Raw genomic sequence first — 14,051 nt, forward strand, 5'->3', positions numbered from 1 at the left:
TTATACTGCAGAATCTAATCAAGATTAAGATAAAAATAATCTTGGATTTTATATAGACTTTGCTCTCATTTTTTGGGTATATGGGGATGACTCTAACTTTGCTTGGTGTTTCTGTTATTGCAGAAATGAAAAGGAACACAGTAGGTCCCTAACTCACAACACTATCCTGAGGATGACAGCCTTACCTGTTGCCCAACTGTCAACTAAGTATGAATAGTGTCACATTACCTCATTCATTGGTTCCAAAGTTTGTTTCCAAAATCACTGACCATCGCCCAAATCATGGTTCTAAATATTTAATGACACATTCTGTACCTTCCCAAACTTTTCTCTGATTTCTGTGGAAATGAGGATCTACCATTAGGAAATTTCTGTGAAACCTTCCTAGAGGTCCCCAGCTTCCCAGCTGTGGACCAGTACCAGTCTGGACTGCTTTGGAACTGGGCAACACAACAGGAGTTGAGCTTGATTGTAATGCATTTGAATCATCCTGAAACCTTTTGCCTGCTTGGTCCATGGAAAAAATGTCCCTGGTGCCAATATGTTGGGGACTGCTGCCTGGGGCCCTAGAGAGAAAAAAAGAGTTTCCTATGTTTTCTATTGCCATTTCTAGACAATCTCTCCACCTTCACTTCCACAAGATGGAAGCTATTTGTAGCACAAGTAATCAGATTATATCACCTACTCTATTTCCTTATTGCTACCATCTAGCCACCTTCAGGTCACTCTTTCTTTATTACCTTAAGATTTTAGGTAATAAACTGACTTACTATTTTCCTCCACTCTATTTTTACATCAATTTTTGTGACTTCAGTCTTTATGTGGATGACTTACCCATCACCTTGGCCTTTCCATTTTTGATCTCTACCGATGACCAACTTTATCCATTCTACCTGTCACATACCTTCATGGTGCTACCCTAGAATTACCATTATATATATCTCAGGACCTCAGATATCTTCTTTAAAACATATTACTATTTGAATATACAACCTAATATATTCATTTTCTCAAATAATTTTATGCCAAAAATTTTTTCATTTTTCTCAGTGAGGTGTCTATCAACTATAACTCTTTCACTACTTATAATGTATCTCATGCCTTCTTTTTCCTCCTTACCTGCTATAGTCCAAAGCTATCATCACTAAATACCAGATGTTTACTTGCTCTTCACTTCCTCCATTGTGAAAACATGTAAAAAGAAAAAGAACCCAAATATATTTAAAACCAATTATATACTTATTATCTCAAAGCATTACAACAATTAAACATTATTGAAGTAATTTTTACATGTGTTGAAATTTAAGTTTTTTATATGAAAATTCTATGAGGTACATTTATTGATTTTTATAATTCTCTATAATGAATATTTTTTATATTTATGCTTTCTCACTCTGAAACCCTTCTCCCTCCTTGATACTTTCATTAATCCCCTAGCCTAATATTTATATTAGAAACAATATATTTAAATATAATAAGAAGATGTCAGTGAGAAAATTTATCGTCTTTCTATCAGCAAATCTAGCAACTAATCTGAATCTGAATTTTTTTTTTTTTACTGATCTTCTAGTCAAGTGAAGAAGTTGTTTTTATCAAAGGTCAAACCTTACCTTTTCACTACCTTCAATATTCCATGCCACCTTAGCAACTCTGGTATCTCCACAATTACTACTTCCTGTTTGATTCTAAATTGATTTTTCTTTACTGACTTTGACATGTGCTTAATATCTTACACCTTAAAGACAACAACTATACTCTGACTTTTATCTACGACTTGATTTCTCTGAACCCTTCCATAGCAAAATATTTTAAAGTGTTACCAAGATTCACTGTTTCCAATTATTCTACATTTTCTTTTCAAACCATTGGCCTCTCAGACTCAACTCCTTTGTCAAAGTCATGACTGACCTTTATGCTGAAAATAATGGCCAATTTGTCATTTTTGGTTATATTCGGCACAGTTGAACACTGCCTTCATGAAACACTGTCTTTTTTAAAAACTTTAATTTATTAAGATATAATCCATATACCATACAAGCCAACCATTTAATGTACATAATTCAATAGCTTTTAATATTTCCGCAGAGTTGTGTGAATATCACCGCAATTTTAGAACAGTTTATAATACCTAAAAGAAACCCCATCCCTAAGCACTTTTCATTCTTCACCTCCTTTCTCTCTTCCCCACCACCACCTGCCACCAGTTAAGCAATCATTTATGAATCTACTTTCTGTCCCCATAGACTTGTTTATTTTGAATATTACATATAAATGGAATATTACAATAGGTGGTCTTTTGTAACTGCCTTCTTTCACTGAGTATAGTGTTTTCAAGGTTCATTTGTTATAGGGTGTATCAGTATTTTATTTATTTTTATTGATGTATAATATTCCATTGTATAGGTATAACATTTATTAATTCATTCAACAGTTAATGGACATTGGTTCACTTCAAGTTTGGAGCTATTTAAGCAATACTGCTATGAACATCCATGTATAAGTTTCATATGGACATATGCTTTCATTTTTCTTGGGTACATAAGAGAAAAATTGCTTAGTCACATGATAACTTTATGTTTAGCATTTTTAGAATCTGCCAGATTCTTCCAAAGTGGCTGCACCATTTGACATTCTCACAAGCAATTAATGAAGGTTCCAATTTCTCCACATTTATCATTAATACTTATTTTCTTTCATTTTGATCATAGCCATCTTAGTGGGTGTGAACTGGTATTTCATGGTGGTTTCAATATGCATTTTCTTACTGTTTTTGTGACAGCAAATCCCCCCAATCTTTCTCTTGCCTTGCCTGCTCCTCCTTCTTGGTTTCACAGCTGATTGATCCTTTTTCCACCCAAACTATAAGTGTCAGTGTTGTGTTTTTATCTATATTCTCTCCACAGGTGATTTCTTCTAGTTCCATGTATTAAAACAGCGTTTATATATTGATTATAGTCACATTTTTATTTTTAACATTGGCATTTTCTACCTATTTAGTTTATTTTCATTCAATTTGTACCTTAAGTTTATTTCCAAAATAAAATTATTTAATTCTTTATATTTAGTTCTTTAATTCTTTATATTGCCATCCTCCAAATCTAACTATTTTACCCTCCCTAATATTCTCCATTTTATTAAATGACCCCATCATCCAGTCAGCCATCCAGGATTCAAACCTAAAATCCATTCATAATTCCTCTCTTTATCTAACTACTCATTACAAGTCTGTCAACTTCACATTCAAAATACTATACAGATATGTCCACTTCTTCGCCACCAGCCTATCTCCTTCACAGCTCATTAAAGTAGTAGATACCTAACTTCCTTACTTCCACTCTTGGCACACTTACAATCTATTTCCTAAACAGAAGTGACTGCAGTCTTTCTAAAACTTAAATGCTCACATTTTAGAGGAAGTGATATTGGCTTACACTTAGTGTTTTATGGAGTCTTGAACAAGGAAATGGGCAAGGTGTAATGTATGTGGCAAGTGACTTTGATTTCAGGAGACTAAAGATACTAAAATTCTGAATCTACTTTGGTAACAGTAGAGAAAGTAGAAAAATTATTTTATTGATAACATTGGAATGTACTTGTCAGTGACAGTATGATTATTTTTCACTCTGTGTCATCATATATCTCTATTCCTTGGGAAAAAGTACAAGTATCATATCTTAAAATAAGTTACTCACTATGCTCTTTTGTGGTACTAATTTAATAAATTATTAGATAAAATGATAAAGTAAGATGTTACAAACAGAATAAAAAGAATAACCAAATAAATATCTGTCAATTGAATAACTTGCCACTCACCTGGGCTACTGTTTACTTGCCTGGGACCAGCTGTATCAGGTGGTGTTTGGAGTCATTTTCAGCTCTAAAATCAGTTGTCTCCCATGATATGTAATTACTTGAAAAACCAAGTTATATAAGACCTTTACTGGAAGTAGGTGACGTCTACTGCCAGGAAATCTTTGGCACTTTAAATGCAACTATGTTTTGGTACTTAGGAAAGCTGCCAGAGAATGAATAAACATTAAGTATGAAAACCTTCTGTTTATTACCAGAGTAAATACAATAAAAACAGAAGTGACTTTTATAATTCATACCAAGTAATTAATCAATTAATTAAACTAAATTTGTCGCATAGGAAGTGATAATCTTGTAGACACATGACCCATTCAGTTTCTTTTTTTAAATTTTTAAATCATGTTTATTCTATTACAGCTGTCTCAATTTTTCCCCATTTGCCCTTGTCCACCCATCCCAACCTGCTTCCAGCTCTCACAGTCAATTCCTACTCTGTTGTCCATGTCCATGGGTCGGTCATTTCATACATGTTCTTTGTCTAGTCCCTTCTCCTTCTTTCCATCATTGTCCCCTACCCCTTATCCATCCCCTCTGGTCGCTTTCAGCCTGCTCCATGTTTCCATGCTTGTGGTTTGTTTTGTTTGCTACTTTATTTTGTTGAATAGGTTCCACTTATAGGTGAGATCATATGGTATTTGTCATTCACCAGCTGGCTTATTTCACTTAGCATAATATTCTCCAGTTCCATCCACATTGTCACAAAAGGTAGGAGTTCCTTCCTTCTTTTTTTTTAAATGTGGATTGATTTTACTTATTTTTTAAATGTCAAGATCCATTATAAAATATTAAAAAATTTAAATCCATTACAAAGTCTCAGCAATTAAAACAATATGACACCAGCACAGAAATAATCAAGTAGATCAATGAAATAATGAGAGCATTCTAGAAAGAAACGTATATCTGTCTAACAATGTAAGGTATGATTAAACTGATATTTCAGATCAATGGGGAAAATAAAGTTTATTCAACAAATAAAGAGCATGGACCACTGTTACTTGAAATAAAACAAATATAGAGCCCTATTTCACACATTATACAAAAAATATTCATGTGAATTAAAAATCAATATGTAAAATCTAAGGAGTTTTAGGAGAAAAAACAAACTAATATTTTTCGTATGCTGAAGTAAAATATTCATACCCAGAAGCTATAAAGTAAAATATTGACAAAATGACTACATTAAACATTTAAAACTATATAGTTATATATATGTATATGTATAGATATACATATATAAAGTTAAAGGAAAGAAATAGAATTGGAAAGTATTTGCAACGCATCTATAAAAAAGGTTAATTTTTTTTTAGGAAAAAATTCTATGAACATTTAGTCAAAAATGGATAAAGAATATCAAAAAGTTATTTAAAGCTTTTCAAAAATAATAAATAAGCAAGAAATATACAAAAACAGGTTTAGTTTCAACAAATAATACAGAAACAATTAAAATAACACATCATTGTCATTATCAGGTTAATAAATATTGGTAATATCAAGTATTGGTGACTGTGAAAGGAACTGGGTATTCATAGACTCTTTTTCTTCATCTTAAAGCAGTCCTCTCAGCATATTTTGCAATGCTGGTTTGGTGGAGGTGTATCTTTTTAGCTTTCTTTTATTTGGGAAACTCCTTATTTTGCCTTCCATTTTAATTGTGAGCCTTGCTGGGTAGAGCAGTCTTGGTTGCTGGCCTTTGCTTTTCATTACTTGGAATATTTCTTGCCTTTCCTTCCTGGCTTGTAGTGTTACTGCTGCGATGTCAGCTTCTAGCCATACCGGGGCTCCCTTATATGTTACTACCTCTTTCTCCCTTGCTGCCTTTAAGATTCTCTATTTGTTTTTGGCATTTGCAATTTAAATGATGATGTGTCTTGGAGTGGGCCTCATTGGGTTCCTCTTGAATGGGACCCTCTGTGCTTCCTGGGCTTGTGGGACTTTTTCTCTCCTCCAATTACGGAAGTTTTCCATCATGACCTTTTCAAACAGGTTCTCTATCCTTTCCTCATCCTCTTCTCCTTCTTGTAACCGTATTATACTGATATTATTACGTTTCAGGTTGTCCTGCATTTCCCTTAATGTCTCTTCAGTCTTTTTTATTTTTATTTTTTTCATTTTCTTGCTCTTTCTTGGAGCTTTTCTCTACCTCATAACCCAGCTCACTGATTTGATCCTCTGCTTTATCTAGCCTGCTTTTTATGCCTTCTACTGTGTTCTTCAGTTCAGAAATTGTATACTTCATTTCCTCTTTCTTCTTGTTGATAGTTTCTATGTCCTTTTTCATGTTGATATAATTTGCAGTAAGTTCCTCGTAGTTTCCCTGTAGTTTTGTAATTCTCTCTGAGCTCACTGAGCCTATTGAGTTTCCTTAGAACCATTGTTTTGAACTCAGTATCTGATAGTTTACTTGTCTCTATTTCATTTAGTTCTCTTTCTAGGTATTTCTCCTTTCCCTTCAACTGTGGTGTGAACTTCTATGGTAGGAGACTGCTGTTTTTTCTTTCTTAATCTGCCTCTGACGATGTCAGATTTTGGCCTAGTCTGACCTTAGGCAGTCTGTTTGAGACTTCCAGGAATCTGCTGTCTGTGGCTGTCTGCTTCATCTGTTAATCTAGTCACTCTGCACTCAGCAAGCCAGTTTAGACACCACAGGGTAGGGCAGAGTCCCTCTTGGGGGGCAGGGTTATTGAGTCCTCTCACACTGCTGCCTCCTAAGGGAGTGGTCTTCCTGAGCCAGATGGCTGCTGCCATATGGGGGAGGAATCAGCACTGGGATTCTGCCAGCTACTCTCTCCATTCTCTCTCCAAAGCCTCCATCTTTAGCCTCTACTCAATTGTCTCTAGACCACTCAGCGACCCCTTTAACAAGGGATCTACTATCTGTGGTTGCCACTCTATACTCAACAATCAGGGTTTAGCACTACCTGGCTAGGGCCTAGTTCCTCATGGGGGTGGGGCTATTGTGTCCTCTCATGCTGCTGCCGCTCAGGGGAGTGGTTTGCCTGAGCCAGATGGCTGTTACCATATGTGGGATGAGTCAGTACTGGGATTCTGCCAGCTACTCTCTCAGTTCTCTCCCCAAACCCTCCTTCCCCAGTCTCTACTCAGGGGTCTCTAGCCCACTCTGCTGCCTGCCTTTGCCAGAGACCAGGGTAAGTGGCTGTAAATAAAAATTTACATGTTGGCCCTTTAAATGGCTCTTGTGTCTCCAGTTGCCTGTCTCTGGTAGAGAGCAACCCTGCTTCTTTTCATAGCTGGTGGTTATCTGTGTACTTTTTGGGCTCTGGTGTTGTAGGCTGGAGATCCCTGCTTATGGTTTAGACCCCACTCATCTCTGGGGGATCCAACTGGCTGTTACAATATCCTTCTGATGCTGCCGCCCGTGGGTGCTCTGCCCACCTTCTCAAGTCTCTACTGCACTCATTACCAGTTAGGTTGTGCTAAAGCTGATTATTCTGTCTGCCCAAGGTTATAAGACTCCTCTCTTGCTATTGTTCAGTTGTTTGTTCTAGGTGATTTCTCCATAATTTAGTTGTAATTCCGTATTGGTCCTGGGAGGAGGTCAGTGTGACTTCTACTCACTCCTCTGCCATCTTGATCTTCTCCAAGTTTCTATACAGTATAGATTAGTGGTCCAAGAGAAATGTTACCACAACCCCAGATATGAGCTAATTAAGTGAAACTTCAAATACAGGGAACTAAGTTGACACTACTCAGTGCACATCATAACTTACTGGCTTTCAGCACCAGTTCGTCAAGTTTAATCCAACTTTAGTAGATGGAGGAACACAGAAGCACCTTATGCTAAAAGAGCTACAGGAAATAGGAAAAGAAATTGAAGAAAATCTGTTGAAATTATTCCCAAATCATTTATCTGTTAAAGAAAATGGATATATTGCTAATTTGGAGTATAGTATGTGAAAAAGTTGGTAATTGTGAAGTACAAGTCAATAACTTTGGTGGCAGTTGTTGCTGTGTTGTTATTAATCACTTTTATTCATACAGGCCAGTGTGTTTACAGGTCTGAGAACCTTTGTGTCAGCAGACATCAAATAAGAGAATGATGAATTTCTGGGTACAGACATACCTCATTTTATTGCACTTTGCTTTATTGCTTTTCACAGATATGTTTTTCACAAATTTAAGGCAAGACCCTCCACTGGCAAAAAGATTACAACTGGCTTTATTGTGATACTCACTTTATTGTGGTGGTCTGGAACCAAATCCACAACACCTCTTAGGGATACCTATATAAAGTTGCACAGAATACTGACAGGCAAAATGAAACCAAGGGGTTTTTTAAACCCTTTTGACTGACACTACTGACTGAAGGAATGTGCTTACTGCCCCTGAAACTGTTTAGAGTTATGAATTGTTATGCCATATTCAGCTTTGCAGATTTCTGGAAGGCAATGGGATAAATATCGCTCTGTGACAATTTCATACTAAAGGGAATAATTTTCCTTTCCCTCTTATTTGCTTTTGCTAACTTTATTGATATATTATTAAAATATAATAACTACCCATATTTAAAGTACACAATTTACTAAGTTTAAATATGTGCATATGCCTGTGAAACTATCATTGTAACCAAGACGATGAAGCTTTCTGACACCTTCAAGGTTTCCTTGTCTACTTTTGCAAACCATTCATTTTTCCGTAACAGTCCTCAGAAAATCAGTAATCTGCATTCTGTCACTATAGATTAGTTTCTTTTCAGGAACTTCATATAGGTGGCATCATACATTAATTTTCTTTTGCCTGGCTTCTTTCACTTATTAAAATGATTCTGAGATTTATTCATGTTGCTGTATGTGTTAATAGTTTCTTCTTTCCTTTTTATTGCTGCATAGTATTCCAATGAGCAACTCTACCACAATTTGTTTCTCCATTCACTTGTTAATGGATATTTGGTTTATTTTTAGTTTCGGACTATTATAAATAAAGCTGCTATGAACATTTATACACAAGTCTTTGTTGATACATATACTCTCACTTCTCTTAGGTAAATACCAAGGAGAATGATGATAGAGTCATAGGATAAATACATGTTTAACTTTAAAAGAAACTGTTTAACTGTTATTCAAAGTGGTTGTACCATTTTGTATTCCAACCAGTGATCTATGAGAGTAACAGTTGTCCTGAATCCTTGTTAATGCTCAGTATTATCAGAATCTATTATTATTTTAACAAATATAACAGTTACATGGTGGAATTTAATTGTATTTTCAATTTTGCCTAAGCCTGATGACTTTCTATATGTTTACTAGTCATTTATATATATTCTTTTGTAAAATATATATTCAAATCTCCTCCTTATTTTCAAATATTGGATTATCTTCTTATTTGAGTTGTAAGAGTTCTTTATATTTCTGGATAAAAGTCCCTTGTCTGATATATGTTTTGCAGGTACTGTCTTCCAGTTTGTGGTGTTTTTCCTGGAGCAAAATATTTTAATTTGGAGAAAACCAATACCTTCATTCTTTTTCTTTCATATTGTACATATTTTTAGTTTTTTAGATATTTTTAAAATTTTGAATATCCCCAAATTGCAAATATTTTCTCCTTTTTTTCTTTTAGCTTTATAGTTTTATATTTAACTTTAGATAGATATATTTTAACTTTATAGCTTCTTATTTGTACAAGGTCTGTCCAGATTTTATCCAGCCATGTAATATGAAAAATAGAAACATTTATTGAAGATACAAGATACAAGAAGTATTGTACATAGGACAATGATGTCTTAGTCCCCTTCAAAGTAGGCAGCTTGGGACCTCACACAGTTCTCTCAGTCCCCATCAGCTGCCCTCTTGTATTTTCTTTAATTTCATTGATGGTCTGTAATCTCTTCCCTTTCAGAAGTAATTTTAGTTTTGGGAAAAGCCAGCAATCACAGCGCACCAAATCAGGGCCGTGGGGGACTGAGTCACCTGGGTGAGACATGATGCATGAGCACACATGTTGCTTTGATGAAGCTGCCAGTCACCAGTTGTCTGTATCAGTGGCTTTCTGAATCATCTGAATAGCTTCCACAGAAGAATGTTCAAGCTTAATGCAAAATGTGGTGCAGATCTGTTGCTCTAGTCACTCAGTCTCTTTGTGCAGTTACACAGTACACATGCTCACTCATTGACATCTACCACCCCCACTGACTAGTACAGTGAAGTCATCATTATTTAAGCATGTGCATTCCAGTCCACTCTCTTCGGCTGCCAGTTACCTCAGTGTTGCGCAAATGGTTCTCATTATATTAACAATGGCTGGATTTTTTCAAGACAAACCTTGAATATATATGTGATAAGGACTTATGTTCATTTTCTTCTTATACAGACATGATATTGATATAGCACCATATAGTAAAGGATTTCCCTTTTTCCATTGAATTGTCTTAACATCTTTGTTGAAAGTCATTTGAACATGTGTCGATGTATTTCTAGACTATCGATAGACTATGTATTCTGTTTCATTGATTTATATACCTACCCTTTTGTATAAGGAAACTCTTTTGATTTCTATAGCTTTATAATAAAACCAATGTTTAAAATTGCTTTGATTATTCTAGTTTCAATTTCCAAATGAATTTTAGAATTAGTTTGTCAGATTGGTACAAAAAATGAATTGCATTTAATCTGGGGACAGTTATGGTTTTAACAACATTGAATTTTGCAGTTCATTAACATGTTATCTGTATCCATTTACTTGAATCTTCTTTAGTTTCAATTAACAATGTTTGTAGTTTCAGTGTGAATGTTTTGTAACATTTATTCATAGGTATTTTAGGTTTTGACACTATGATAAATGCATACTTAGAAATTTTACTTTTCAATTTTTGCCACTATATGTGAGGATCCAATTGACTTTCATATTAACATTGTACCCTAAAACTTGATACATTATAATCAGTTCTAATAGTAGTTTTTTAGATTCCTTGGCATTCTAAAAAACAATCATATCATCTGTAAATAGAGTAGTTTTATGTTTATCTGATATTTCTGCCTTTTTTTTTCATTAGTGCCTGGTTACCATGGCTGGAACCCTCCCTACAATGTTGAACCAAATTGGTGAAAGTGGATATCTTGATTTATTCATGATTTCAGGGCAAACAAAAATAGTATTTTACTATTATATATGATTAAGTTTGAAGTTTGAGACAACCAACTTAACTTTTTAATAGACATAGGAGTATTCAGATTTTCTATTTCTTCTTGAATGAAATTTCAAAATATCTGTCCATTTCATATAAATTATTATGACAGAACAATTTTAAACAAATGATGAATAGTGAAGGTACAATCAGAGTACCTGGTATGTCTGGCTCCCTGCATTGAGACCATTCAGGGCTGGACAGATTCATGGGATTCATGCATGCAGAAGAATATTCACGGAACCATTGGGATGTCTGACATGTCTTTATTCGAGGGAGCCATGCAGGCCACAAGTCCATGTCTATTTCTGCATCCACTCTAAGAATCCTCTACCTTCTTAAGTATTAGAAGGAACAAAACCAGCCTCAGGCCAAAAAGCTAAGTAACATTGCATGAGCTGTGCGTGAAAGCCAAGTTCATGTTATGGGAACTGTTTATCAGGCCCAGACTCAAGGCTGTGAGACCCAGCCTCAAGGCTATGAGAACACTACTTTATCAGACGCCTTCAAGGTTGTGAGGAACTGCTTCTGTCAGTTACCCAGACACCTGGGTGAGGAAGCCAGACTGCCTTCACTTACCCTACACTCTGTCACTCACCAGCTGCATAAACTTGAACAAGTCTAAACTTGAATTTTAGAATTAGTTTGTCAAATTGGTACAAAAATTGAATTGCATTTAATCTGGGGACAGTTATGGTCTTAACAACATTGAATTTTGCAGTTCATTACCATGTTATCTGTATCCATTTACTTGAATCTTCTTTTTTTAAATATGTATGTGTGTGTATATGTATATGTGTATATATTTGTTTATATATGTGTGTGTGTATATATATATATATGTATTTAATTCCTTCACTCTCTTTCATCCAGTGCCCCAACTCTCCCTACCCTCTGACAACTGCCAGTATGTTCCCTCTGCCTATGCCTCTGTTTCTTTTTTAAATTAATTAATTTTTTCAAACACATTTGTCTCTGCCTAACTCCACCACTTTCGCTAGCCCCCTCCCTCCTTGCGTCCCTCCCTCCCTCAACTCTTCCCCTTTGGTTTTGTCCATGAATCCTTACTATATGTTCCTTGACTTTCCCCTTCCCTTCCTTTTACCCCGCCCCCACCTTCCCTCTTGTCTCTGTTGGTTTCTTTTCCTTTCAGTGTTGTTGGTCTTATTTTCCTTGCATCTTTGTATTGTTGGTTAGGTTCCACTTATAGGTGAGATCATATGGTATTTGTCTTTCGACCCTGGCTTATTTCGCTTAGCATAATGCTCTCCAGTTCCATCCATGCTGTCGCGAAGTTTAGTAGTTCTTTCTTTCTTTCTGCTGCGTAGTATTCCATTGTGTAAATGTACCATAGATTTTTGATCCAATCATCTACTGATGGGCATTTAGGTTGTTTCCAACACTTGGCTATTGTAAATTGTGCTGCTATGAACATTGGGGTGCAGAGGTTCTTTTGAATTGGCGTTTTGGGATTCTTAGGGTATAGTCCCAGCAGGGGAATAACTGGATCAAAAGGCAGTTCCATTTTCAGCTTTTTGAGGAAATTCTACACTGCTTTCCACAATGGCTGCACCAGTCTGCATTCCCACCAACAGTGTACTAGTGTTCCCTTTTCTCCACAGCCTTGCCAGCACCTGTTGTTTGTTGATCTGTTTATGATGGCCATTCTGACTAGTGTGAGGTGATACCTCATGGTGTTTTTGATCTGCATTTCTCTGATGGCTAGAGATGCCAAGCATCCTTTCAAATGGCTCTGGGCCCTCTGTATCTCCTCCTTGGAAAAGTGTCTGCCCAGGTCCTTTGCCCACTTTTTGATTGGATCGTATGTCTTCAAGAAGTGGAGTTGAGTGAGTTCTTTATATATCTTGGAGATCAAACCTCTATCTGATGTATCATTAGCAAATATATTTCCCAATAGAGTCGGCTCTCTTTTCATTTTGATGATGTTTTCTTTAGCGGTGCAGAAGCTTCTTATATTGATGAGGTCCCACTTGTTTATCCTTTCCTTAATGTCCCTTGTTTTTGGAAATATATTGGTGAAAAAATTGCGGCCTGGGATATATGAGAGTTTCCTGTCAGTGTTCTCCTCTAGGACTTCAATGGCGTTGCGACTTATATTTAAGTCTTTTATCCATCTTGAGTTTAGTTTTGTGTATGGTGTCAGCTGATGATCCAATTTCAATTTTTTGCATGTAGCCATCCACCTCTCCCAACACCATTTGTTGAAGAGCCTATTATTGCTCTATTTTACGCTTCTGCCCCCTTTGTCAAATATTAGATGCCCATGTAGACCTGGGCTTATTTCTGGGCTTTCTATTCTGTTCCACTGGTCTATGGGTCTGTTCTTGTGCCAGTACCAGATTGTTTTGAGTCTAGTGACTTTGTAGTATAGTTTGATGTCTGGTACTGTGATCCCTCCTACTTTGATTTTCTTTCTCAAAATTGCTGCGGCTGTTCAGGGTCATTTATGGTTCCATATAAATTTTTGAAATGTCTTTTCTATTTCTGTGAAATACATCATTGGTATCTTAATAGGGATTGTGTTGAATCTATAAATTGCTTTGGGTAGTATGGACATTTTATGATATTAATTCTTCCAATCCATGAGCATGGTATATGCTTCCATTTCTTTGTGTCTTCCTTAATTTCTTTCTTCAAAGGTTAACACTTTCTGCATACATGTCTTTTACCTGTTTGGTTAAATTTATTCCTAGACACTTTATTTTTCTTGTTGCTATATTGAATGGTATTTTTTTCTGATTTCTTCTTCTTCTCTTTCATTGCCGGTGTACAAAAATGCCTTTGATTTCTGAATATTGACTTTGTATCGTGCTGTTTTGCCAAATTCACTTATTAGGTTGAGGAGTTTTTGGTAGAGTCTACAGGGTTCTCTATGTACACTATCATGTCATCTGCACACAATGATAGTTTTACTTCCTCCTTTCCTATATGGATGTCTTTTATTTCTTTTTCTTGTCTGAGCACTGTGGCTAGGACTTCCAAAATGATGTTGAAAAGAAACAGTGAAAGCAGACATCCTTGT

Source organism: Pteronotus mesoamericanus, unplaced genomic scaffold (genome assembly GCF_021234165.1).
Source record: "Pteronotus mesoamericanus isolate MK-2021 breed Mesoamerican mustached bat unplaced genomic scaffold, CSHL_Meso_final scaffold_54, whole genome shotgun sequence".
NCBI lineage: Eukaryota > Metazoa > Chordata > Mammalia > Chiroptera > Mormoopidae > Pteronotus > Pteronotus mesoamericanus.